This window comes from Nerophis ophidion, linkage group LG05 (assembly GCF_033978795.1).
Source record: "Nerophis ophidion isolate RoL-2023_Sa linkage group LG05, RoL_Noph_v1.0, whole genome shotgun sequence".
Lineage (NCBI taxonomy): Eukaryota > Metazoa > Chordata > Actinopteri > Syngnathiformes > Syngnathidae > Nerophis > Nerophis ophidion.
In genome coordinates, this window is record NC_084615.1 from 78,599,303 (window position 1) to 78,626,337 (window position 27,035).

General features: G+C 40.3%; 1 long non-coding RNA gene across 1 annotated transcript; it reads right to left on the reverse strand.

The window, feature by feature from the left end:
* Positions 1-660: 660 nt before the first annotated feature.
* On the reverse strand, positions 661-26,591 carry LOC133552418 (uncharacterized). Its single transcript, XR_009806715.1, has 5 exons — positions 26,480-26,591; positions 19,247-19,350; positions 9,327-9,392; positions 3,149-3,258; positions 661-1,134 (listed from the first exon to the last, which is right to left on the reverse strand). It is a non-coding gene; the product is annotated as an uncharacterized LOC133552418 (long non-coding RNA).
* Between the last annotated feature and the right edge of the window lie 444 nt (positions 26,592-27,035).

The following is a 27,035-nucleotide window of genomic DNA, read 5'->3' on the forward strand; positions in this document are numbered from 1 at the left end:
GCGTTGTGTAGATGCGGTAGCGATGACATGTAGAGTAGTGGTCCCCAACCACAGGGCCGCGGCCGCTGAATAATTTTTAATTGTTAGTATTATTTTTTTATCACACTCAATTTTTTACTGCATGCCATTGGTAAGCGCAGGGGTGAGAAGAGGTTTTAAAATAATTAGCGTCCCGGCGGCTATTCAAGGAAATACGGGGGAAATTTATTTGATAAAACCCAACACCAAGAATAGACATTTGAAAGGCAATTTAAAATAAATAAATAGTGAACAACAGGCTGAATAAGTGTAGGTTATATGAGGCATAAATAACCGACGGAGAAGGTACTTGGTATGTTAACCTAACATATTATGGTAAGAGTCATTCAAATAACTATAACATATAGAACATGCTATACCTTTACCAAACTGTCACTCCTAATCCATAAATCCCATGAAACCTTATACGTCTAGTCTCTTACGTGAATGAGCTAAATATTATTTGATATTTTATCGTGTTTAACTAATGGAGGTGACGGAAAATGGACACCAGGTGGCAGTGTTCAATAATGTATTATATATATAGTAAATATATATATATATAATGAGAATACTAAACAATAATAGACAATATACTATAGAATGGTGTGTGTGTCAAAAACCCAAGTGTGTATGGTGTAAGACTATGTGAAGTATTTAATTGGAGCGTTTTACCATAAGTTTTGGCGAGAACGAAGGAGCGAGGAAGTCCATGGGCCGGCAGGATCAGGGGGCGATAGAAAGGCGTCAGAGTCCAGGGGCGAGCGAGGAGTCTAGGGACGACGGAGGAAATCAGAGGAAGGAGGAGATCCGAGGAAGAGTGAGACGCACTGCTCACTTTGCAGGCGACGGAGGGTTCTGCGAGAACACCGAGAGACAGAACACAGGGAGAGCAGGATTGCATAAAGCAGGGTGATCGCTTACTGAACGTTAATTGCGAACTAAGTTCCCGCGCCGATCCTTGGTCCACTGGTCCCTTTATACAGCCTCACGTCATCAGACACAGGTGTGTCAGGCGTGGACTGCGGCCGGCTGTGGGTGTGGTCTGCTTGATGAGCGCGGGGTTGTGTCTGGAGTGCGCTGTCTACCAACTCTACCAACCGAGAACAATTCAACCTACAAAACAAAAGTACATAAAACAATTTGTTTAATTGATTGATTAAAACTTTTATTAGTAGATTGCACAGTACAGTACATATTCTGTACAATTGACCACTAAATGGTAACACCCGGATAAGTTTTTCAACTTGTTTAAGTCGGGGTCCACGTTAATCAATTCATGTGCTGTTTATTTGTTTTTTTTTCTACATGACAAAATGAGGACTTCAAGATTAGTGGCTACAATCAGCACATTCTGCAGTGCACAGCTTTTTGAAGTGGGTTTTAAAGCATGATACTAAAACAGCAGGATCCCCGGGGGGGTCACACGCGCCCCTCCCGGCATCGCACCCTGCTCCCCGTCACTCACTGTTTGAGAAGTAATGCTTTCACTTGAAGAGAAAGTAGACCTGCAGTATTTTGTGCGGGTCGGTTGGGAAAAACAAAATTATTTAAACGGCAAGCACAGCTCTTGTCCGTTTACTGTGTAAGCAGAGCCAAAAAGTCCGCTCTCGGAGGGGGGATGGGAGCCTGCCAACCTTTTCACTTGCAGAGCACACACACACACACACACACACACACACACACACACACACACACACACACACACACACACACACACACACACACACACACACACACACACACACACACACACACACACACACACACACACACACACACACACAAAGTCTCTTACAGGCTACAACCAAATCATTTTCTCCTTTTTCTGTCAAATTGCTCTGCAGCACATAAAAGTATGATCACTGCTGTGCAGCTTTGTGTTAAAGTCCTACTGAAAGCCACTACTAGCGACCACGCAGTCTGATAGTTTATATATCAATGATGAAATATTAACATTGCAACACATGACAATACGGCCGCTTTAGTTTACTAAATTGCAGTTTTACATTCGGGCGGAAGTATCATGCTAAAACGCGCGTGCGTGTGACGTCACGCACTGTAGAGGACATTTTGGTCCAGCACCTTTCACAGCTATAAGTCGTCTCTTTTCATCGCATAATTTTATTTATTATAATTATTAGTGATTCCTAGAGCCCAAAAAAAGTCTGCGGGCAAAAGAGCGTTTTCCGTTCGGGCTCCAGTACTCTGGAATGCCCTCCCGGTAACAGTTCGAGATGCTACCTCAGTAGAAGCATTCAAGTCTCACCTTAAAACTCATTTGTATACTCTAGCCTTTAAATAGACCTCCTTTTTAGACCAGTTGATCTGCCGCTTCTTTTCTTTCTCCTTTGTCCCCCCTTCCCTTGTGGAGGGGGTCCGGTCCGATGACCATGGACGAAGTACTGGCTGTCCAGAGTCGAGACCCAGGATGGACCGCTCGCCTGTGTATCGGTTGGGGACATCTCTACGCTGCTGATCTGCCTCCGCTTGAGATGGTTTCCTGTGGACGGGACTCTCGCTGCTGTCTTGGATCCACTTTGAACTGAACTCTCACGGCTGTGTTGGATCCACTATGGATTGAACTTTCACAGTATCATGTTAGACCCGCTCGACATCCATTGCTTTCGGTCCCCTATGGGGGGGTTGCCCACATCTGAGGTCCTCTCCAAGGTTTCTCATAGTCAGCATTGTCACTGGCGTCCCACTGGATATGAATTCTCCCTGCCCACTGGGTGTGAGTTTTCCTTGCCCTTTTGTGGGTTCTTCCGAGGATGTTGTAGTCGTAATGATTTGTGCAGTCCTTTGAGACATTTGTGATTTGGGGCTATATAAATAAACATTGATTGATTGATTGATAATTCCACAGTTTTATGGACAACTGTGTTGCTGAATCTTTTTCAATTTGTTCAATGAATAATGGAGACATCAAAGAAGAAAGCTGTAGGGGGGGAAGCGGTGTATTGCGGCCGCCTCTAACACAAACACAGCCGGTGTTTCATTGTTTACATTCCCGAAAGATGACGGTGAAGCATTACTATGGAACAGAGCGGTCAAGCGAACATGGTTCCCTACCACATGTCAACCGGCAGGTTTCGGTGAGAAATTGTGGCAATAAGTCGGCTCTTACCGTAGACATGAGCATAGAGCTTGCGTCGTTCCTCCTGAACTTGTCATAGAGGCAGCTGCGGACTCTCTTGCCTCCTCCCACTGGCCGCCCCGGACCGTCGGATGTTTCCACTGTGGAGGAGGGGAACAAAAATAAAAAAATGTCAGCCCGGCTGCCTTCGCCTCGTCGAGAAACGTGGCTTCCCTCGGAGAATCTGGCGGTCACCACACCCATGGCCACACCCCTATGACTTTCAGGTTGTACAGGACCAACCATATAATCTCACTAAAACATAGCAACACAATAGGCAGATAAGAGATTTTCCAGAATTATCCTAGTAAATTTGTCTACTAACATCTGAATCGTTCTGCCGTCTAGTATTTTATTTTTTTCTTCTAGTCCTTCACTTTCACTTTCCTAATCCACGTATCTTTCATCTTCGCTCAAATTAATGGGGAAATCGTCACTTTCTCGGTCCGAATCGCTCTAGCTGCTGGTGGCCATGATTATAAACAATGTTCAGATGTGAGGAGCTCCACAACCCGTGACGTCACACGCACATCGTCTGCTACTTCCGGTACAGGCAAGGCTTTTTTATTAGCGACCAAAAGTTGCAAACTTTATCGTCGATGTTCTCTACTAAATCCTTTCAGCAAAAAGATGGCAATATCGTGAAATGATGAAGTATGACACATAGAATGGACCTGCTATCCCCGTTTGAATAAGAACATCTCATTTCAGTAGGCCTTTAATAATCCTAGAGTCAGCCACACACATAAATGCATAAAATACCCCTCAGTTCTGTGTTTATATGAATATAAACTGTGGCTTCCCTGGGACTATAAATAGTAGGACTGTGAACATTTGGGTGTCTTGCATTTCGATTCAATATCGATTCTTGGGGTCACGATTCGATAATATATCGATTTTTTTGTTTCGATTCTCGATTCAAAAACGATATTTTTCCCGATTTAAAAGGATTGTGTATTCATTCAATACATAGATTTCAGCAGGATCTACCCCAGTCTGCTGACATGCTAGCAGAGTAGTAGATTTTTGTAAAACACTTTTATAATTGTAAAGGACAATGTTTTATCAACTGATTGCAATAATGTAAATTTGTTTTGACTATTAAACGAACCAAAAATATGACCTATTTTGTCTGTGAAAACATTGGACACAGTGTGTTGTCCAGCTTATGAGATGCCATGCAAGTGTAAGCCACTGTGACACTATTGTTCTTTTTTATTATTTTTATAAATGTCTAATGATAATGTCAATGAGGGATTTTTAATCACTGCTATGCTGAAATTATAACTAATATTGATACTGATGTTGATAATATTAATTTTTGTTTCACTACTTTTGGTTTGTTCTGTGTCTGTCAGGTCTTGGGTTGTTTTCCCGAGGTGCGAAGCGAATGGACTGGAAACGGCGTGAAGGTAGGTACATATTTAATTTATTTACTCATTAACTAAAAACAGGAACAAAAAAAAAAGCGCTCAAAATGGAGGTACAAAACTTGGGCTATGAAACAAAAGACTAGCACAAAGGCTATAAACTATGAACATGAAACAAAACACTTGTGCTATGGCATGAATAACAAGAAACTTACGTGGACAAAATGGACAGCATTGCAAGGCATGAAGCAGATAATCGAGGGTGTGAATGAGGTGATGTTGCCAGCCTGACTACCTGGTAACTGTGGCTTAAATAATGAACATGATAAGTGAAAACAGGTGTGAGACAAGACAGCTGAACTGATTGGTCGTCATGGTAACAAAACAGGGAGTGGAAAAAAAAAAGGAACTTAGAGTCCAAAGGTCAAAAGAACCTGGTTTTCCTAGGCAGTCTCCCATCCAAGTACTAACCAGGTCAGAGACTGATTAGCTTTGAGAACAGATAAGATTGGGGATGCTCAGGGTAATATGGACATACAAAACTCACGATCAGACATGACAGAAAACTAAATCAGTTGGCATGGTAACAAGACAAACAAGGAAATGCAAAACAGAGCTAAATGTCCGAAAAAAACTAAACATAGCATGACCAAAACGTGTTTGTGTCTTCTCTCAATTGCTGTTTATTGCAGTTCTGAGTGTCGCTGGGTCAGGTTTGGTTTTGGAATTGGATTGCATTGTTATGGTATTGCTGGGTAGTGGTTTGTTGGATTGATTAAAAAAATTAAAAATAAAAAAAATCTTTTTTTTTTTTTTTTATAAATGACAATCGATTCTGAATCGCACAACGTATTCGAATCGATTTTCTCCCCACACCCCTAAACAATAGAAAGGCAGCTGAAGTAAAACATTGTGCTGCACTCTTTTCTAACCTGGACGTCACCCCCGCACACACACACACACACACACACACACACACACACACACACACACACACAATATGGTGCAGAGGTCCATTTACATGAACGGACATGAACTGTCAGTCAAATCTGCGTGAGCCGCAGCCCCAGAAAGGCTTGACAGGTGATGAATGATGAATGCCGTCCCCCGAGTTGACCTGCCGCCCCTCACGTGAGCTGTTCCCATCGTCCCCATTGTTTGCTCTCCCAGACTCGGCCGGGACGGTCTCCCACGGCGACAGAAAGCTGGCCAATGAGCCGAGCTCTCTGTGCAAACTGGACCCGGTTGAAATGCGTCCACTTATCCTGCAGACGTCCCAGTTGGAGTCTGGGGGAGGTGTCACATCCTGCTGATTATGTCCACATCACTTTCTTACACGGTCATTTTATTTCTCTCCCACCTTCCTTTGTGTTTTCTCTCCAGCACGGCCTTCTTTGATAACTTTTCTTCTTTATACTTCTTGCATGTTGTGGGCTGATCTGTGCGGAGGAGGACTCCTCACTGACATCGCCCACATGTCCTCTTATTTCCAGCCAGTTTTTCTTCTACCGCCGTCCCTCGCTATCTTGCCTCCTCCCTATCCGTCCGGCGTTCGCTTCTAAAACTCCTCGGCTTTACATCCTTCATGACAGCCGACCAAGAATTAAGCATCAACAAACACTTTCAAAGAGACCCACTCCAAAGAAATCCTGAATAAGACATCAAATCAGCATTTTTCTCTCATCATTCAGCCAGCCGGTGTGGTGTTTATTTTACTCACAACTATTCTGCACCAATATTTCCTTTCCTGCTAGCGGTTTTTAAACCATGCACATTTACGACGGTTCTGCTTCTTTCATTGCACGACTCAATCCCAACAACAATTAGAGGTGGCTAGTAACGCGCTACAAAATCCCAAACACAACTACAAGTTTAATCCTTTGAAGTAATTCCCTCGGAATCTAACGCACTTGTCCAGCCTTCTCTTCATTTTAGCTTCAGTTTTTTGAACGGAGAATATTTGTGAAATATTTCTTTAAACTTATTATTATTAAAATAAAATAAAAATATTCTGGCAAATCTAGAAAATCTGTAGAATGAAATCTAAATCTTATTTCAAAGTCTTTTGAATATATTTGAAAATTTTTGTTCTGGAAAATCTAGAAGAAATAATGATCTGTCTTTGTTAGAAATATTGCTTGGTCCAATTTGTTATATATTCTAACAAAGTGCAGATTGGATTTTAACCTATTTAAAACATGTCTTAAAAATTCTAAAATTAGTCTTAATCAGGAAAAATTACTAATGATGTTCCATAAATTGTTTTTTTAATTTTTTCAAAAAGATTTAAATTAGCTAGTTTTTCTCTTCATTTTTGTCGGTTGAATTTTGAATTTTAAAGACTGGAAATTGAAGATTAAACTATGTTTAAAAATTTTATTTTCATTTTTTGTGTGTTTTGTCCTCTTTTAAACCATTCAATTAAGTTTTTTTTTCATCATTTATTCGCTTCAAAAAACCTTCTGTAAAAGGAAAAAAAATGTACGACGGAACGACAGACAGAAATACCCATTTTTTTTATATATATAGATTTATTTATTAAAGGTAAATTGAGCAAATTGGCTATTTCTGGCAAATGTTTTAAGTGTGTATCAAACTGGTAGCCCTTCGCATTAATCAGTACCCAAGAAGTAGCTCTTGGTTTCAAAAAGGTTGCTGACCCCTGGTCTAGTACAAGTCCAGCCTAGTAAGTCTGCAACAATACATGGCAAAATAAGTCCTACAGAAAAACATGCAACAAAAATGGTAGACACGTGCCTAAAAATGTGATGGTTTGCATAATGTGCTCGTGACGTCACGCATTGTAGAGGACATTTTCTTCCAGCACCGTTCACAGCTATAGGTCGTCTCTTTTCATCGCATAATTCTACAGTATTATGGACATCTGTGTTGCTGAATCTTTTGCAATTTGTTCAATTAATAATGGAGACATCAAAGAAGAAAGATGTAGGTGGGAAGCTGTGGATTGCGGCCGCCTTTAGCAACACAAACACAGCCGGTGTTTCTTTGTTTCCTTGTTTACAGTCCCGAAAGATGACGGTGAAGCTTTAGTATGGAACAGAGCGGTCAAGCATCAGGTTTCGGTGAGAAAATGGTGGTAATAAGTCGGCTCTTACCGTAGACATTAGCGGAGAGCTTGCGTCGTTCCTCCTGCACCTGTCAAAGAGGCAGTTGCGGACTGTCTTGCCTCCTCCCACTGGCCACCCCCAACCGTCGGATGCTTCCACCGTTGAGGAGGGGGGGAAAAAAAAATCTCAGCCCAGCCCCACAAACTGCCTTCGCCTCGTCGAGAAACGTGGTTTCCCTCCGAGACACTGGCGATCACCACACCCGTGGCCACACCCCTCCGACTTTCAGGTTGTACAGGTAAGACCATATAATCTCACAAAAACACTAGTAACACAATAAGCAGATGAGATTTTCCAGAATTATCCTAGTAAATTTGTCTAATAACATCTGAATCGCTCTGCCGTTAAGTTTTTTATAAATTTTTTTTATAGTCCTTCACTCTCACTTTCCTCATCCACAAATCTTTCATCCACGCTCAAATTAATGGGGAAATCGTCGCTTTCTCGGTCCGAATCGCTCTCGCTGCTGGTGGCCATGATTATAAACAATGTTCATATGTGAGGAGCTCCACAACCCGTGACGTCACGCGCACATCGTCTGCTACTTCCGGTACAGGCAAGGCTTTTTTATTAGCGACCAAAAGTTGCGAAATTTATCGTCGATGTTCTCTACTAAATCCTTTCAGCAAAAATATGGCAATATCGCGAAATGATCAAGTTTGACGCATAGAATGGACCTGCTATCCCCGTTTAAATAAGAACATCTCATTTCAGTAGGCCTTTAATCCACATAAAACACTGTACTTTGTGTGTGTGGTCCAATCCAACCGTGTTCGCTTGACATCTCCGTTCCATAGTAAAGCTTGACTGTCTTCTTTCGGGAATGTAAGCAATGAAACACCGGCTGTGTTTGTGTTGCTAAAGGCGGCCGCAATACACCGCTTCCCACCAACAGCTTTCTTCTTTGACGTCTCCATTATTAATTGAACAAATTGCAAAAGATTCAGCAACACAGATGTCCAGAATACTGTGGAATTTTGCGATGAAAACAGACGACTTAGTAGCTGGGAACGATGCTAGAACAAAATGTCCTCTACAATCCGTGACGTCACGGATTGAGACGTTTCAGCAGGATTTTTCAGCGTGAAATTTAAAATTGCAATTTAGTAAACTAAAGCGGCCGTATTGGCATGTGTTGCGATGTTAATATTTCATCATTGATATATAAACTATCAGACTGCGTGGTCGCTAGTAGTGGCTTTCAGTAGGCCTTCAAGCTTAGAATCTTTTACAATTCTAAAATGTACCATTTTCCGATAATAATCTCAACTCAAAGGGAAATCCCTCCACTTCATTTTAAGGCTGAAGTACGGCACAAAGCATCTCGGGAAGAAGAAGCGTGAGATCCAAAGCGGCGGCTGCACGTGTGCACGCTGCACATGCGTCACTGAGAGGCAGACCGGTTGCTAGGTTTTGCTTCATCGTCTTCTCTCCTATCCTATGTGCTCACTCAAAGAAACTGTTCCCATGGTAACTTTGCCCAGGGATATAATAACTACCCAAAAAATAAACCCTGTTTGGTTTGTCTTTGAAGACGTTTCGCCCTTCATCAGTTCTAGTCTTAATCTATCAGCTGGTGCCAAAATCCCAAATATTTATACTCCAGGAGGGATGTTCCTGTCCTATCCTAGTGAGAAAAACAACTGTTGAGATGCAAAAGAGAAATCTTACCGTCATACAAGGACCTAGACCAGGGGTCTGCAACCTGCGGCACCTTAGTGGCTCCCTGGAGCTTTTCTAAAATGGATGAAAATAAAAAAAAGATGGGGAAAACATGTATTTTTGTTTTAATAAGGTTTCTCTGGGAGGACCAACATGACACAAACCTTCCTAATTGTTAGAAATCCCATTATTTATATTAAACATGATTTGCTGAAGAGAGTATTTGGCGAGTGCCATTTTGTCCCACTAATTTTGGCAGTTCTTAAACTCACCGGAGTTTGTTTACATGTATAACCTTCTCCAAGGATGCCCGTGAAAATGCCTTACGCAAGTTAGTTTTTGTCTCATTTTGTCCACCAAACTATTTATGCTGTGCGTGAATGCACAAATGTGAGCTTTGTTGAAGCTATTGACGTGTGTGGAGTGCTAATCAGGCACATGTGGTCAGTACATGACTTTAAGCTAATGCTAACATGCTATTTAGGATTTGTCATGATCCGCGGCTCGGATCATGTCATATTCCGGTTTTGTTCCTTTTTTTGTGGTACATCCTGTTTAGTATTTGTCTTCCTTAGTTCCTGGTGGCACTTCCTGTTTGTTTCTGTTGCCATAGTCACGTATTAGTGTCACCTGCCTTTCGTTTTTGACGCGCACCCCATCCATCCTTTTTCTTCTGCTGATTCCCTTTTTTGGGGTCGCTGGGGGCGCTGTTTACATGTATAACCTTCTCCAACGATGCCCGTGAAAATGTCTTACGCAACTTAGTCTTTGTCTCATTTTGTCTACCAAACTATTTATGCTGTGCGTGAATGCACAAATGTGAGCTTTGTTGAAGCTATTGACGTGTGTGGAGTGCTAATCAGGCATATGTGGTCAGTGCATGACTTTAAGCTAATCAATGCTAACATGCTGTTTAGGATTTGTCATGATCCGCGGCTCAGATCATGTCATATTCTGTTTTTGTTCTTTTTTTGTAGTACATCCTGTTTAGTATTTGTCTTCCTTAGTTCCTGGTGGCACTTCCTGTTTGTTTCTGTTGCCATAGTCACGTATTAGTGTCACCTGCCTTTGGTTTTTGACATGCACCCCATCCATCCCTTTTCTTCTGCTTATTCCCTTTTTTGGGGTCGCGGGGGGCGCTGGCACCGGAGTTTGTTTACATGTATAACCTTCTCCAACGATGCCCGTGAAAATGTCTCACGCAACTCAGTCTTTGTCTCATTTTGTCCACCAAACTATTTATGCTGTGCGTGAATGCACAAATGTGAGCTTTGTTGAAGCTATTGACGTGTGTGGATTGCTAATCAGGCATATGTGGTAAGTGCATGACTTCAAGCTAATCAATGCTAACATGCTATTTAGGATTTGTCATGATCCGCGGCTCGGATCATGTCATATTCTGGTTTTGTTCTGTTTTTGTGGTACATCCTGTTTAGTATTTGTCTTCCTTAGTTCCTGGTGGCACTTCCTGTTTGTTTCTGTTGCCATAGTCACGTATTAGTGTCACCTGCCTTTCGTTTTTGACGCGCACCCCATCCATCCTTTTTCTTCCGCTTATTCCCTTTTTTGGAGTCGCAGGGGGCGCTGGCACCTATCTCAGCTACAATCGTAATTTCTGTCCTTATATAAACCTGCATTTTCCGTTGCTCATCCTCGTAGTCTAGTTTGCTGATCGACGCAACAGGTGACGTCGCTGATTCCTATTGTGGTAAAAGTATTTTTGTATTCGTTAGCTTCCACGCTATTCCTTCGTTTGTGTCCCTAGCTCACATGCTAGCGCTTTCAGTTCTTTCTAGCTCCCATGCTAGTTCTGTTGGTTTTGTCTTCAGTGCCTTGTGCAAGTCTTTTTGTTCTTAGTCTGTTTTTTAGTAGAAATAAATCCTTTCTTACCTTCACCGCCTGCATTATAGAGAGAACACACCCGCATAACCACAATGCCAGCTAAGCGTCACATGATCGCTTTGTGTACATATTGCATCATTCTGCCTCACTTGTATGTATATTTGAGCTCATTTAATTTTCTATGTCCTCTGTTTATTTAATTTATATCTGCATTTTTTCATGTCATATTATCTATTTGTGATATTGCCTGCATTTCAGCTTGCATAGATTGTTATAAATCCATTCGAAGAAGACAGCCTGCCATTTTCTTTAACTTGGACCTTTGACCATTCTAAGCCAGTAATATCTAAAGCAGGGGTCACCAACACGGTGCCCGCGGGCACCAGGTCGCCCGTAAGGACCAGATGAGTCGCCCGCTGGCCTGTTCTAAAAATAGCTCAAATAGCAGCACTTACCAGTGAGCTGCCTCTATTTTTAAAATTGTATTTATTTACTAGCAAGCTGGTCTGGCTTTGCTCGACCTTTTTAATTCTAAGAGAGACAAAACTCAAATAGAATTTGATAATTCAAGAAAATATTTCAAAGACTTGGTCTTCACTTGTTTAAATAAATTCATTTATTTTTTTACTTTGCTTCTTATAACTTTGAGAAAGACAACCTTGAAAATGATTTTAGGATTTTTAAACACATATACCTTTTTACCTTTTAAATTCCTTCCTCTTCTTTCCTGACAATTTAAATCAATGTTCAAGTACATTTTTTTTTTATTGTAAAGAATAATAAATACATTTTAATTTAATTCTTCATTCTAGCTTCTGTTGTTTCGACGAAGAATATTTGTGAAATATTTCTTCAAACTTATTACGATTAAAATTCCTAACAAATATTCTGGCAAATCTAGAAAATCTTTAGAATCGAATTTAAATCTTATTTCAAAGTCTTTTGAAATTCTTTTAAAATTTTTGTTCTGGAAAATCTAGAAGAAATAATGATTTGTCTTTGTTAGAAATATAGCTTGGTCCAATTTGTTATATATTCTAACAAAGTGCAGATTGGATTTTAAACTATTTAAAACATGTCATCAAAATTCTAAAATTAATCTTAATCGGGAAAAAATTACTAATGATGTTCCATAAATGTTTTTTATTTTTTATTCTGTCGAAAAGATTCAAAGTAGCTAGTTTTTCTCTTAATTTTTTTGGTAGAATTTAGAATTTTAAAGAGTCGAAATTGAAGATAAACTCTGTTTCAAAATTTAATTTTCATTTTTTTCGTGTTTTCTCCTCTTTTAAACCGTCCAATTAAGTGTTTTTTTCTCTACAAAAAAACCTTCCGTAAAAGGAAAAAAAATGTACGACGGAATGACAGACAGAAATACCCATTTTTTTATATATATATAGATTTATTTATTAAAGGTAAATTGAGCAAATTGGCTATTTCTGGCAACTTATTTAAGTGTGTATCAAACTGGTAGCCCTTCGCATTAATCAGTATCCAAGAAGTAGCTCTTGGTTTCAAAAAGGTTGCTGACCCCTGAGCTAAACGTTATCTCAGCCTCTGAGAAGCCTCTGTTTTACTAATGTTTTCCAATGTTGTAAAAACAGGTAGAATATTATATTTCAACATTTCTGTCCACACTCATTTTGATAGTAGGCTATTATATCTAATATAGACACTTACCTCATGTGTTGCCTTCATTATAACACTTATGTAAGGCTTTTTATTTTTCGCGGCTCCAGACAGATTTTTTTTTGGTATTTTTGGTCCAATATGGCTCTTTCACCATTTTGGGTTGCCGACCCCTGACCTAGACGAATGAGAACATCCACAGACAATCATCAAAAACTGTCATGGTCAAAAAGGCCGACCTCTGATGTATTTCAACGGGCGGTTGGCGGGCGGTTGCGGTTCTGATGAAATGTTGGTTCGGGTGGACGGCGGGTGGATGACGACTTTGGTGATGCGGTTGCGGATGATATAATTGCCTGTCCGCGCATCTCTAATACAAATACACGTATTTTGGTTTCAAAAACCTTGGTTTCAAAAATCTTTTTGAAACCAAGAGCTACTTCTTGGGTACTGATTAATGCGAAGGGCTACCAGTTTGATACACACTTAAGTAAATAGCCAGAAATAGCCAATTTGCTCAATTTACCTTTAATAAATAAATCTATATATATAAAAAATGGGTACTTCTGTCTGTCATTCCGTTGTACGTTTTTTTTTTCCTTTTACGGATGGTTTTTTGTAGAGAATAAATGATGAAAAAAACTCTTAAACACTTTAAAAGAGGAGAAAACACACAAAAAAAATGAAAATTAAATTTTGAAACATAGTTGATCTTCAATTTCGACTCTTTAAAATTCAAAATTCAACCGAAAAAAATTGAGAAAGACTAGCTGATTCGAATCTCTTTTGAAAAAATTAAAAAAATAATCTATGGAACATCATTATTAGTATTTTTTCCTGATTAAGATTCATTTTAGAATTGTGATGACATGTTTTAAATAAGTTAAAATTCAATCTGCACTTTGTTAGAATATGTGAATGTGAATTATATTTATATAGCGCTTTTCTCTAGTGACTCAAAGCGCTTTACATAGTGAAACCCAATATCTAAGTGACATTTAAAGCAGTGTGGGTGGCACTGGGAGCAGGTGGGTAAAGTGTCTTGCCCAAGGACACAACGGCAGTGACTAGGATGGCGGAAGCGGGAATCGAACCTGCAACCCTCAAGTTGCTGGCACGGCCGCTCTACCAACCGAGCTATGCCGCCCCATATAGAACAAATTGGACCAAGCTATATTTCTAACAAAGACAAATCATTATTTCTTCTACATTTTCCAGAACAAAGATTTTAAAACAAATTCAAAAGACTTTGAAATAAGATTTACATTTGATTCTACAGATTATCTAGATTTGCCAGAATATTTTTTATTTTTATTTTAATCATAATAAGTTTGAAGAAATCTTTTTACAAAAAAAACAGAATCTAAAATGAAGAAATAAATTAAAATGTATTTATTATTCTTTAAAATAAAAATAAAATACTTGAATATTGATTTAAATAATTTTTAAGGTTGTATTTTTTCCCTAAAATTGTCTTTCTGAAAGTTCTAAGAAGCAAAGTAAAAAAATGTATGAAATTCTTTAAACAAGTGAAGACCAAGTCTTTAAAATATTTTCTTGAATTTTCAAATTCTATTCGAGTTTTGTCTCTAATAGAATTAAAAATGTCCAGCAAAGCGAGACCAGCTTGCTAGTAAAAAAAAATACAATTTTAAAAATAGAGGCAGCTCACTGGTAAGTGCTGCTATTTGAGCTATTTTTAGAACAGGCCAGCGGGCGACTCATCTGGTCCTTATGGGCACCGCGTTGGTGACCCCTGGACTATTTTATTGAATGACAACAGCGTAGCTTCCTGTGAGGACATTAATGAGGTGAACAAGCACACAATTGCACAGATGTGTCATCATGGCAGCAACATCATCTCATCATGGCAGCAACATCATCTCATCATGGCAGCAACATCCTCTCATCATGGCAGCAACATCATCTCATCATGGCAGCAACATCCTCTCATCATGGCAGCAACATCATCTCATCATGGCAGCAACATCCTCTCATCATGGCAGCAACATCATCTCATCATGGCAGCAACATCCTCTCATCATGGCAGCAACATCATCTCATCATGGCAGCAACATCCTCTCATCATGGCAGCAACATCATCTCATCATGGCAGCAACATCCTCTCATCATGGCAGCAACATCATCTCATCATGGCAGCAACATCCTCTCATCATGGCAGCAACATCATCTCATCATGGCAGCAACATCCTCTCATCATGGCAGCAACATCATCTCATCATGGCAGCAACATCCTCTCATCATGGCAGCAACATCATCTCATCATGGCAGCAACATCATCTCATCATGGCAGCAACATCCTCTCATCATGGCAGCAACATCCTCTCATCATGGCAGCAACATCCTCTCATCATGGCAGCATCATCATCTCATCATGGCAGCAACATCATCTCATCATGGCAGCAACATCATCTCATCATGGCAGCAACATCATCTCATCATGGCAGCAACATCCTCTCATCATGGCAGCAACATCATCTCATCATGGCAGCAACATCATCTCATCATGGCAGCAACATCCTCTCATCATGGCAGCAACATCCTCTCATCATGGCAGCAACATCCTCATCATGGCAGCAACATCCTCTCATCATGGCAGCAACATCCTCTCATCATGGCAGCAACATCCTCTCATCATGGCAGCAACATCATCTCATCATGGCAGCAACACCCTCTCATCATGGCAGCAACATCCTCTCATCATGGCAGCAACATCCTCTCATCATGGCAGCAACATCATCTCATCATGGCAGCAACATCATCTCATCATGGCAGCAACATCATCTCATCATGGCAGCAACATCCTCTCATCATGGCAGCAACATCATCTCATCATGGCAGCAACATCATCTCATCATGGCAGCAACATCATCTCATCATGGCAGCAACATCATCTCATCATGGCAGCAACATCCTCTCATCATGGCAGCAACATCATCTCATCATGGCAGCAACATCATCTCATCATGGCAGCAACATCCTCTCATCATGGCAGCAACATCATCTCATCATGGCAGCAACATCATCTCATCATGGCAGCAACATCATCTCATCATGGCAGCAACATCCTCTCATCATGGCAGCAACATCCTCTCATCATGGCAGCAACATCATCTCATCATGGCAGCAACATCATCTCATCATGGCAGCAACATCATCTCATCATGGCAGCAACATCCTCTCATCATGGCAGCAACATCCTCTAGTCATGGCAGCAACATCATCTCATCATGGCAGCAACATCCTCTCATCATGGCAGCAACATCCTCTCATCATGGCAGCAACATCCTCTCATCATGGCAGCAACATCATCTCATCATGGCAGCAACATCATCTCATCATGGCAGCAACATCCTCTCATCATGGCAGCAACATCATCTCATCATGGCAGCAACATCATCTCATCATGGCAGCAACATCATCTCATCATGGCAGCAACATCCTCTCATCATGGCAGCAACATCCTCTCATCATGGCAGCAACATCCTCTCATCATGGCAGCAACATCCTCTCATCATGGCAGCAACATCATCTCATCATGGCAGCAACATCATCTCATCATGGCAGCAACATCCTCTCATCATGGCAGCAACATCCTCTCATCATGGCAGCAACATCCTCTCATCATGGCAGCAACATCATCTCATCATGGCAGCAACATCATCTCATCATGGCAGCAACATCATCTCATCATGGCAGCAACATCATCTCATCATGGCAGCAACATCATCTCATCATGGCAGCAACATCATCTCATCATGGCAGCAACATCCTCTCATCATGGCAGCAACATCCTCTAGTCATGGCAGCAACATCATCTCATCATGGCAGCAACATCCTCTCATCATGGCAGCAACATCCTCTCATCATGGCAGCAACATCCTCTCATCATGGCAGCAACATCCTCTCATCATGGCAGCAACATCATCTCATCATGGCAGCAACATCATCTCATCATGGCAGCAACATCATCTCATCATGGCAGCAACATCATCTCATCATGGCAGCAACATCCTCTCATCATGGCAGCAACATCTCATCATGGCAGCAACATCATCTCATCATGGCAGCAACATCCTCTCATCATGGCAGCAACATCCTCTCATCATGGCAGCAACATCCTCTCATCATGGCAGCAACATCCTCTCATCATGGCAGCAACATCATCTCATCATGGCAGCAACATCATCTCATCATGGCAGCAACATCATCTCATCATGGCAGCAACATCATCTCATCATGGCAGCAACATCCTCTCATCATGGCAGCAACATCCTCTCATTATGGCAGCAACATCATCTCATCATGGCAGCAACAGCATCTCATCATGGCAGCAACAGCATCTCATCATGGCAGCAACAGCATCTCATCATGGCAGCAACATCATCTCATCATGGCAGCAACATCATCTCATCATGGCAGCAACATCCTGTCATCATGGCAGCAACATCATCTCATCATGGCAGCAACATCATCTCATCATGGCAGCAACATCATCTCATCATGGCAGCAACATCATCTCATCATGGCAGCAACATCCTCTCATCATGGCAGCAACATCATCTCATCATGGCAGCAACATCATCTCATCATGGCAGCAACATCCTGTCATCATGGCAGCAACATCATCTCTTCATGGCAGCAACATCATCTCATCATGGCAGCAACATCATCTCATCACGGCAGCAACATCATCTCATCACGGCAGCAACATCTCATCATGGCAGCAACATCATCTCATCATGGCAGCAACATCATCTCATCATGGCAGCAACATCATCTCATCATGGCAGCAACATCATCTCATCATGGCAGCAACATCCTGTCATCATGGCAGCAACATCATCTCATCATGGCAGCAACATCATCTCATCATGGCAGCAACATCATCTCATCATGGCAGCAACATCATCTCATCATGGCAGCAACATCATCTCATCATGGCAGCAACATCTCATCATGCAGCAACATCATCTCATCATGGCAGCAACATCATCTCATCATGGCAGCAACATCATCTCATCATGGCAGCAACATCATTTCATCATGGCAGCAACATCATCTCATCATGGCAGCAACATCCTGTCATCATGGCAGCAACATCATCTCTTCATGGCAGCAACATCATCTCATCATGGCAGCAACATCATCTCATCACGGCAGCAACATCATCTCATCATGGCAGCAACATCTCATCATGGCAGCAACATCATCTCATCATGGCAGCAACATCATCTCATCATGGCAGCAACATCATATCATCATGGCAGCAACATCATCTCATCATGGCAGCAACATCATCTCATCATGGCAGCAACATCATCTCATCATGGCAGCAACATCATCTCATCATGGCAGCAACATCCTGTCATCATGGCAGCAACATCATCTCATCATGGCAGCAACATCATCTCATCATGGCAGCAACATCATCTCATCATGGCAGCAACATCATCTCATCATGGCAGCAACATCCTGTCATCATGGCAGCAACATCATCTCATCATGGCAGCAACATCATCTCATCATGGCAGCAACATCTCATCATGGCAGCAACATCATCTCATCATGGCAGCAACATCATCTCATCATGGCAGCAACATCATCTCATCATGGCAGCAACATCATCTCATCATGGCAGCAACATCCTGTCATCATGGCAGCAACATCATCTCATCATGGCAGCAACATCATCTCATCATGGCAGCAACATCATCTCATCATGGCAGCAACATCATCTCATCATGGCAGCAACATCATCTCATCATGGCAGCAACATCATCTCATCATGGCAGCAACATCTCATCATGCAGCAACATCATCTCATCATGGCAGCAACATCATCTCATCATGGCAGCAACATCATCTCATCATGGCAGCAACATCATCTCATCATGGCAGCAACATCATCTCATCATGGCAGCAACATCATCTCATCATGGCAGCAACATCCTGTCATCATGGCAGCAACATCATCTCTTCATGGCAGCAACATCATCTCATCATGGCAGCAACATCATCTCTTCATGGCAGCAACATCATCTCATCATGGCAGCAACATCATCTCATCACGGCAGCAACATCATCTCATCACGGCAGCAACATCATCTCATCACGGCAGCAACATCATCTCATCATGGCAGCAACATCATCTCATCATGGCAGCAACATCATCTCATCATGGCAGCAACATCATCTCATCATGGCAGCAACATCCTGTCATCATGGCAGCAACATCATCTCTTCATGGCAGCAACATCATCTCATCATGGCAGCAACATCATCTCTTCATGGCAGCAACATCATCTCATCATGGCAGCAACATCATCTCATCATGGCAGCAACATCATCTCTTCATGGCAGCAACATCATCTCATCATGGCAGCAACATCATCTCATCACGGCAGCAACATCATCTCATCATGGCAGCAACATACCAGAACTTAGCAGTGATGCACATTTTCAGAGTGGGTTGGCTGTGGATTTGTTGCTAGAAGACCTTGTTCATGTTCTTCAGGCATCCACTGATGATCCAAAGGACCTATAGACACACAACAAATAGATGTCAAGAAGGCAGCACTGAGTAGATTTGACAAGCTAAAAGCATGTAATAATTGTACTTTGCATGGATGAAGGATGAATCATCTGACATTAAATGTTCTTAAGAAAGTCTGTATATGTTAATAAGGTTCTGCTTGAAGAGCAAATCCTCTTTAAAAGGTCATCCACAATCACTACAACATACTAACTCACCAATCTTGTAATCCACAAAGGATCACTGCATGGGGATAACAATGCAGGAGTCTTTTCAAGATCATAAGACGCTCAACCAATCAAATGCTCATTTTCTCTTAAAAGGATCATTTTCTGATTTTTTTTTTTCTACATTTAAAACAATTTCTAGGAGGTTAGATCATATGTATTTAGGGGTTTAACGGTACGTGTATTTGTATTAGAGATGCGCGGACAGGCAATTATATCATCCGCAACCGCATCACCAAAGTCAATCAATCAATCAATCAATGTTTATTTATATAGCCCCAAATCACAAATGTCTCAAAGGACTGCACAAATCATTACGACTACAACATCCTCGGAAGAACCCACAAAAGGGCAAGGAAAACTCACACCCAGTGGGCAGGGAGAATTCACACCCAGTGGGACGCCAGTGACAATGCTGACTATGAGAACCTTGGAGAGGACCTCAAATGTGGGCAACCCCCCCCCCTCTAGGGGACCGAAAGCAATGGATGTCGAGCGGGTCTAACATGATACTGTGAAAGTTCAATCCATAGTGGCTCCAACACAGCCGCGAGAGTTCAGTTCAAAGCGGATCCAAGACAGCAGCGAGAGTCCCGTCCACAGGAAACCATCTCAAGCGGAGGCGGATCAGGTCCCCAACCGATACACAGGCGAGCGGTCCATCCTGGGTCCCGACGAGCGGTCCATCCTGGGTCTCGACTCTGGACAGCCAGTACTTCATCCATGGTCATCGGACCGGACCCCCTCCACAAGGGAGGGGGGGACATAGGAGAAAAAAGAAAAGAAGCGGCAGATCAACTGGTCTAAAAAGGAGGTCTATTTAAAGGCTAGAGTATACAGATGAGTTTTAAGGTGAGACTTAAATGCTTCTACTGAGGTAGCATCTCGAACTGTTACCGGGAGGGCATTCCAGAGTACTGGAGACCGAACGGAAAACGCTCTATAGCCCGCAGACTTTTTTTGGGCTCTAGGAATCACTAATAAGTCTTTTGAACGCCTTACTTGTTCAATATTCATTGCAAAACTTGTTTGGGTCCCTATTAAAAGGTTAATTTGTCCAACCTTGGCCCGCGGCTTTGTTCAGTTTAATATTTTGGCCCACTCTGTATTTGAGTTTGACACCCCTGCGCTAGAGAATGATGAGTGCTTGAAACTCTGCATGTCAACATTTCCGTTTGGTGCCTGTGGAGAGGCGGAGCCGACAGGCCGACAGCGGGCTAGGACAAACCGTGGTCCTACTCAAGATGGCGGCCAGGAGGCGGAGTATGCAGTGGAATGGAGAGGCGCTGCAGCGATCGGAACCAGGTGCGTAATACACACACCTGATCTCAATCGCTGCATCTCCTCCTGCTGTATAAAAGGGGAGAAGGAGGAGCAATCAGGGCAGAAGGAGAAGGAGAGAGACGAGCGATCAGATGAGCGAGAACCACGGAGCGACAAAGACCAGCACAGGAAGACGGGCGACTGAAAAGGAGACCGCCGCGGGCAGAGATGGAGGCGGTGAAAGAGCGACCTACTGACACTGGGAGCGACTTTATGTGCAAAATAACGAGTCAAACCTGTGTGAAGCGATGTCCTCCGTTAATGATCCATGCAACTCACACGATGGCGGCAGGAAGCTGTTCACGGTGCCACACCCACAAAATGCCAACCATTTCCAGATCAACACCATATGAACAAAATAGTCAACAACAGAAGGAGAAAACAACCGCAGGAACCTACCACATAGCAGGGGACATAAAGCGTCTGATTTCCTGTTAGCAGCTCGTTTTTATTTGACAGTTATTGAAATATCTTGTGTGACATCATGCACAAAAAAGCACTTTATTTCTTTTAAACTATTGTAGTGGTACAAAAAGTGCACTTTAATTTAGTGTTGTTTTGACATGTCATCTTAGTGACATCATGCACAAAAGTGCACTTTATTTCTTTTAAACTATTGTAGTGGTACAAAAAGTGCACTTTAATTTAGTGTTGTTTTGATAAGTCATCTTAGTGACATCATGCACAAAAGTGCACTTTGTTTCTTTTAAACTATTGTAGTGGTACAAAAAAGTGCACTTTAATTTAGTGTTGTTTTGACATGTCATCTTAGTGACATCATGCACAAAAGTGCACTTTATTTCTTTTAAACTATTGTAGTGGTACAAAAAGTGCACTTTAATTTAGTGTTGTTTTGATATGTCATCTTAGTGACATCATGCACAAAAATGCACTTTATTTCTTTTAAACTATTGTAGTGGTACAAAAAGTGCACTTTAATTTAGTGTTGTTTTGACATGTCATCTTAGTGACATCATGCACAAAAGTGCACTTTATTTCTTTTAAACTATTGTAGTGGTACAAAAAGTGCACTTTAATTTAGTGTTGTTTTGATATGTCATCTTAGTGACATCATGCACAAAAGTGCACTTTGTTTCTTTTAAACTATTGTAGTGGTACAAAAAAGTGCACTTTAATTTAGTGTTGTTTTGACATGTCATCTTAGTGACATCATGCACAAAAGTGCACTTTATTTGTTTTAAACTATTGTAGTGGTACAAAAAGTGCACTTTAATTTAGTGTTGTTTTGATATGTCATCTTAGTGACATCATGCACAAAAATGCACTTTATTTCTTTTAAACTATTGTAGCGGTACAAAAAGTGCACTTTAATTTAGTGTTGTTTTGATATGTCATCTTAGTGACATCATGCACAAAAGTGCACTTTATTTCGTTTAAATTATTGTAGTGGTACAAAAAGTGCACTTTAATTTAGTGTTGTTTTGACATGTTATCTTAGTGACATCATGCAAAAAAATGCACTTTATTTGTTTTAAACTATTGTAGTGGTACAAAAAGTGCACTTTAATTTAGTGTTGTTTTGACATGTCATCTTAGTGACATCATGCACAAAAGTGCACTTTGTTTCTTTTAAACTATTGTAGTGGTACAAAAAGTGCACTTTAATTTAGTGTTGTTTTGACATGTCATCTTAGTGACATCATGCACAAAAGTGCACTTTATTTCGTTTAAACTATTGTAGTGGTACAAAAAGTGCACTTTAATTTAGTGTTGTTTTGATATGTCATCTTAGTGACATCATGCACAAAAGTGCACTTTGTTTCTTTTAAACTATTGTAGTGGTACACAAAGTGCACTTTAATTTAGTGTTTTGATAGGTCATCTTAGTGACATCATGCACAAAAGTGCACTTTGTTTCTTTTAAACTATTGTAGTGGTACAAAAAGTGCACTTTACTTTAGTGTTATTTTGACATGTCATCTTAGTGACATCATGCACAAAAGTGCACTTTATTTCTTTTAAACTATTGTATTGGTACAAAAAGTGCACTTTAATTTAGTGTTGTTTTGACATGTCATCTTAGTGACATCATGCACAAAACTGCACTTCATTTCTTTTAAACTATTGTAGTGGTACAAAAAGTGCACTTTAATTTAGTGTTGTTTTGATAAGTCATCTTAGTGACATCATGCACAAAAGTGCACTTTATTTCTTTTAAACTATTGTAGTGGTACAAAAAGTGCACTTTAATTTAGTGTTGTTTTGACATGTCATCTTAGTGACATCATGCACAAAAGTGCACTTTGTTTCTTTTAAACTATTGTAGTGGTACAAAAAGTGCACTTTAATTTAGTGTTGTTTTGATATGTCATCTTAGTGACATCATGCACAAAAGTGCACTTTGTTTCTTTTAAACTATTGTAGTGGTACAAAAAGTGCACTTTAATTTAGTGTTGTTTTGATATGTCATCTTAGTGACATCATGCACAAAAGTGCACTTTGTTTCTTTTAAACTATTGTAGTGGTACAAAAAGTGCACTTTAATTTAGTGTTGTTTTGACATGTCATCTTAGTGACATCATGCACAAAAATGCACTTTATTTCTTTTAAACTATTGTGTTGGTACAAAAAGTGCACTTTAATTTAGTGTTGTTTTGACATGTCATCTTAGTGACATTATGCACAAAAGTGCACTTTGTTTCTTTTAAACTATTGTAGTGGTACAAAAAGTGCACTTTAATTTAGTGTTGTTTTGATACGTCATCTTAGTGACATCATGCACAAAAGTGCACTTTATTTCGTTTAAACTATTGTAGTGGTACAAAAAGTGCACTTTAATTTAGTGTTGTTTTGATATGTCATCTTAGTGACATCATGCACAAAAGTGCACTTTGTTTCTTTTAAACTATTGTAGTGGTACAAAAAGTGCACTTTAATTTAGTGTTGTTTTGATATGTCATCTTAGTGACATCATGCACAAAAGTGCACTTTGTTTCTTTTAAACTATTGTAGTGGTACAAAAAGTGCACTTTAATTTAGTGTTGTTTTGATATGTCATCTTAGTGACATCATGCACAAAAGTGCACTTTGTTTCTTTTAAACTATTGTAGTGGTACAAAAAGTGCACTTTAATTTAGTGTTGTTTTGATATGTCATCTTAGTGACATCATGCACAAAAGTGCACTTTATTTCTTTTAAACTATTGTAGTGGTACAAAAAGTGCACTTTAATTTAGTGTTGTTTTGATATGTCATCTTAGTGACATCATGCACAAAAGTGCACTTTATTTCTTTTAAACTATTGTAGAGGTACAAAAAGTGCACTTTAATTTAGTGTTGTTTTGACATGTCATCTTAGTGACATCATGCACAAAAGTGCACTTTATTTCTTTTAAACTATTGTGTTGGTACAAAAAGTGCACTTTAATTTAGTGTTGTTTTGACATGTCATCTTAGTGACATTATGCACAAAAGTGCACTTTGTTTCTTTTAAACTATTGTAGTGGTACAAAAAGTGCACTTTAATTTAGTGTTGTTTTGATACGTCATCTTAGTGACATCATGCACAAAAGTGCACTTTATTTCGTTTAAACTATTGTAGTGGTACAAAAAGTGCACTTTAATTTAGTGTTGTTTTGATATGTCATCTTAGTGACATCATGCACAAAAGTGCACTTTGTTTCTTTTAAACTATTGTAGTGGTACAAAAAGTGCACTTTAATTTAGTGTTGTTTTGATATGTCATCTTAGTGACATCATGCACAAAAGTGCACTTTATTTCTTTTAAACTATTGTAGAGGTACAAAAAGTGCACTTTAATTTAGTGTTGTTTTGACATGTCATCTTAGTGACATCATGCACAAAAGTGCACTTTATTTCTTTTAAACTATTGTGTTGGTACAAAAAGTGCACTTTAATTTAGTGTTGTTTTGACATGTCATCTTAGTGACATTATGCACAAAAGTGCACTTTGTTTCTTTTAAACTATTGTAGTGGTACAAAAAGTGCACTTTAATTTAGTGTTGTTTTGATACGTCATCTTAGTGACATCATGCACAAAAGTGCACTTTATTTCGTTTAAACTATTGTAGTGGTACAAAAAGTGCACTTTAATTTAGTGTTGTTTTGATATGTCATCTTAGTGACATCATGCACAAAAGTGCACTTTGTTTCTTTTAAACTATTGTAGTGGTACAAAAAGTGCACTTTAATTTAGTGTTGTTTTGATGTGTCATCTTAGTGACATCATGCACAAAAGTGCACTTTATTTCGTTTAAACTATTGTAGTGGTACAAAAAGTGCACTTTAATTTAGTGTTGTTTTGACATGTCATCTTAGTGACATCATGCACAAAAGTGCACTTTGTTTCTTTTAAACTATTGTAGTGGTACAAAAAAGTGCACTTTAATTTAGTGTTGTTTTGACATGTTATCTTAGTGACATCATGCACAAAAGTGCACTTTATTTGTTTTAAACTATTGTAGTGGTACAAAAAGTGCACTTTAATTTAGTGTTGTTTTGATATGTCATCTTAGTGACATCATGCACAAAAGTGCACTTTATTTCTTTTAAACTATTGTAGTGGTACAAAAAGTGCACTTTAATTTAGTGTTGTTTTGATGTGTCATCTTAGTGACATCATGCACAAAAGTGCACTTTATTTCTTTTAAACTATTGTAGTGGTACAAAAAGTGCACTTTAATTTAGTGTTGTTTTGACATGTCATCTTAGTGACATCATGCACAAAAGTGCACTTTGTTTCTTTTAAACTATTGTAGTGGTACAAAAAAGTGCACTTTAATTTAGTGTTGTTTTGACATGTTATCTTAGTGACATCATGCACAAAAGTGCACTTTATTTGTTTTAAACTATTGTAGTGGTACAAAAAGTGCACTTTAATTTAGTGTTGTTTTGACATGTCATCTTAGTGACATCATGCACAAAAGTGCACTTTATTTCTTTTAAACTATTGTAGTGGTACAAAAAGTGCACTTTAATTTAGTGTTGTTTTGATAAGTCATCTTACTGACATCATGCACAAAAGTGCACTCATGGCTTGTTTTAAAATGTCTCTGACAAACTTGCACTTTGTGTTTTGGAAATGACATGAATGTTTGTGCCACTACTAGCGACCACACAGTCTGATAGTTTATATATCAATGATGAAATATTAACATTGCAACACATGCCAATACGGCCACTTTAGCTTACTAAATTGCAATTTTAAATTTCGGACGGAAACCATGCTAAAACGTTGTGGTAAGATGACGCGTGCGCATAACATCACGCATTGTAGAGGACATTTTGTTCCAGCACCGTTCACAGCTACAGGTTGTCTCTTTTCATCGCATAATTACAAAGTATTCTGGACATCTGTGTTGCTGAATCTTTTGCAATTTTTTCACTTAATAATGGAGACGTCAAAGAAGAAATCTGTAGGTGGGAGGCGGTGTATTTCGGCCGTCTCTAGCAACACAAACACAGCCGGTGTTTCCTTCTTTACATTCCCGAAAGATGACGGTGAAGCTTTACTATGGAACAGAGCAGTCAAGCAAACATGGTTCCCTACCACATGTCAACCAGCAGGTTTCGGGGAGAAAATGGTGGTAATAAGTCGGCTCTTACCATAGACATGAGTGGAGAGCTTGCGTCGTTCCTCCTGCACCTGTCAAAGAGGCAGCTGCGGACTCTCTTGCCTCCTCCCTTCGGCCGGCCCCGACCGACGGATGCTTCCACTGTGAAGGAGGGGAAAAAAAAAAAAAAAAAAAAAAGATAAATGGGTTGTACTTGTATAGCGCTTTTCTACCTTCAAGGTACTCAAAGCGCTTTGACACTACTTCCACATTCACACACACATTCACACACTGATGGAGGGAGCTGCCATGCAAGGCGCCAACCAGCACCCATCAGGAGCAAGGGTGAAGTGTCTTGCTCAGGACACAACGGACGTGACGAGGTTGGTACTAGGTGGGATTTGAACCAGGGACCCTTGGCTTGCGCACGGCCACTCTCCCACTGCGCCACGCCGTCCCTCAGCCCGGCCCCACCGGCCGCCTTTGCCTTGTCGAGAAACCTGGCTTCCCTCGGAGACACTGGCAGTCCCCACACCTGTGGCCACACCCCTCCGACTTTCAGGTTGTACAGGTACGACCATTTAATCTCACTAAAACACTAGTAACAC